We start from the raw sequence: 2,946 nt of genomic DNA, 5'->3' as shown, positions 1-2,946 counted from the left end.
GAAGGATGAGTGGAAATTAGATAGCCTTTTCACCTCCTGTCCTTGGCATGTTCCATGACCTCCTGAAATTGAACTAAATGATCTATTATTGCTCAGTCTTTCCCTGTGCCTCTGTGCACCAAACAGTATCACCAACACCCCTGCCCAAACCCACGTAATAATATTCCTGCCTCGAACTCGTAATTAGCATTCAATAGCGTAAGTGGTGGCCAACTCCTAATATCCTCTTCTCTCCCTTATTTAAAATTGTGAGGAAGACTATGTGTCATTGCTCTCCACAGTCTCTCTTCCTCCCACATTGCATTGTATCCTTTGCTCACCACACTAGCACATTTTTTATAGCATTCTGCTGCTAACCCATCAGTTCCAAGAGAGCTCCTTCTTCTCGCTGCACTTGCTTTATTATTCACCCACCCTGTAATTTCTGCTTCCAAACTCTATCTGCTCATTTGTTAAGCAGACTATGGGGGCTAGTCTGCCTACTTCTACTTTCATAAATTCATCCTTTCCCTTATCTTCTCCCAAATATCCCTTTGCAAGAGGTCCCTTTTTTTTTGGCTTTTTGATAATGCATCGAAGCTTCTTGAACTCTATTAGGCTGTTTGATTCCTTTTTCACATCTTACCTATCAAGTAGGCACACCCCTCTTCTAAAGAGCAAAAAAATAGGATTTAATCAAGTTCATAACAGTCACAACAATTAGTTTATGAGTAAAGCACATTTCCCCACCTAAGTACCTACAACCCTGCCTTTGAAGTTCAGGATGCTTTTTTTGAGCCCCATGTACAACACATTGCTCACTGCTCTTCTACTCCCAGAGAGAATATCCAGAGGTGAATTAGGACCGCCTAGTGAAAAGAGCACTGGGTTCTAATCATGGCTCTGCCACCTGACAGCAAGTCACCTCATTTTTCTGTACCTCAGTTTCCTCATCTGTAAAATGGAGATTAAATCCTACTCCCTCCTACTTAGGCTAGGAGCCCCATGTGGGACAGGGACTGCATCTGATTTGATTATCTTGGGTCTACCCCAACACTTAATAAAAATGCTTGGCACCTAGGAAGTGCTTAACAAGTACAATAATTAATTATGTTTAACTGCATCCTCTCAGTGGTAACTTCACTTTCCACTGGTAAATTGCCAGCAGTGGCTGCATCTGACTGCCATCCTACCCATCCTTACTCTGTGCAACCATCTCATTCTTACTTTGTTGAATCACTTCTGAGTTTTCCCAACATTCCTTTGTCTATCTTGCCTCCTTACCCCCAGACAATCAGAAATCACACTTGACCTTAAATGTTTGCCAAGTGCTTTTTGACTAATGTGGATTATTGTATTGCAGTGTCAAAGCTTAATTCTCAGGGAGGAAATTATTAAACTCTCCATGGGTCATATTTCTACCTGCCCTCTTTTCTCTCATTTTGCCTTTTTACTCCTTAGCTCGGCTCTCTCTGGTCCATCTTTTTTTCCCACCCTCTAACCAGTTGAGGGAAGAAGAGACAGACACATTTCCAGGGCTGTGGCACCTCTCCCTTTCTTCTCTTCTCTCTTTTTGTGTTGCCACTTTCCTTCTCAGTTCTTGCTCCTTTGCCAGAGCTCTTGAACATTTCTTCCCCCTTCTACTTTCTTCAAATCCTTGCTCTGGGCTCATGGCCTTACCTGCACAGAGATCTTGTCTTCTGTTGGGAAAAAAACAAGGGTAGATATGGCCCTCTGATGAATTTCACGTCCTCCCGAGAGGGTTCCGATGGTTTCTGCTGCTTGAAATTATTTTCCAGATTTCCAGGCACCTTCTGATTACCAGCCGTATAATGGGGCCATCTGGGTTCCTCCTCCTGATTCGGGAAGGGGCAAGTTTCACTGAACAAGCGGGGGAAGTCCATGTGAGGATTTGGTCAGGGGCCACAGGCATGGTCCAGGGAGGAAGTGGTGTGAGGAAAGCTCCTGGAAGAGAACAGAAGGCTAGAATGAGGAAAGTGACTCTGAGTCAAAGCCTTTGTTCAGACTTCACAAAACAGCCATTCACATTCACCCACACATTCTCCTGCTTCTGTTTGTAGACAGGTAATTCCTGTGTGAGATGATGGTCCAGGTTCGACTTGACAAGACTCCATCTTTGCATCCCAGACACATATGGAAGGGAAGGAAAAAACAACTCAGACTTTTTGGTTATTTTGGAAAGTGCCCTCATTGGTGACCCAGGTTGCCTTGAACTCCGGAAAGATGCTCAGTGGAGGTGGTTGCGAAGATAGGCTCTAAGAAGTTTTAAAGGCATTCGCAACCTTCCCATATGCCCTCTGCTTGCATTTTTCTTCAGTTGACCCCTATGATATTTCTAGGAATAAGTGCTTTGTCATGAACCTGAGCAAATAAGATGAGAGAGAAGGCATTTCAAGAAGTTTTTTGGAGTTTTTATCCAGGCTTATTTGGCTCAGAACTAACTGAGCCAATTACACTCAGAGTTTCCTCATACACAACTCCAAGAAAGATTTGAACTGTGAAGAAATACAATATCTTTGAAAGTTAAAAGGGACCATCTAGGGGTTATGATGACCATTGGCTATAAACACTTGACACTAATGTCTATGTTTGGCTGGCTCCCTCCTTTGTTGGCAGAAAGGAACAAATCATGTCAAACTGGGCCGTTTTCTTCCAAAGCAGCACAGCCTAGTGGAAAGAGCATAATAATAATAATAATGTTGGTATTTGTTAAGCGCTTACTATGTGCCGAGCACTGTTCTAAGCGCTGGGGTAGACATAGGGGAATCAGGTTGTCCCACGTGGGGCTCACAGTCTTAATCCCCATTTTACAGATGAGGGAACTGAGGCACAGAGAAGTTAAGTGACTTGCCCACAGTCACACAGCCAACAAGTGGCAGAGCTGGGATTTGAACTCATGAGCCCTGACTCCAAAGCCCGTGCTCTTTCCACTGAGCCACGCTGCCT

This window comes from Ornithorhynchus anatinus, chromosome 16 (assembly GCF_004115215.2).
Source record: "Ornithorhynchus anatinus isolate Pmale09 chromosome 16, mOrnAna1.pri.v4, whole genome shotgun sequence".
Classification (NCBI taxonomy): domain Eukaryota; kingdom Metazoa; phylum Chordata; class Mammalia; order Monotremata; family Ornithorhynchidae; genus Ornithorhynchus; species Ornithorhynchus anatinus.
This window is presented reverse-complemented; position numbering follows the sequence as displayed.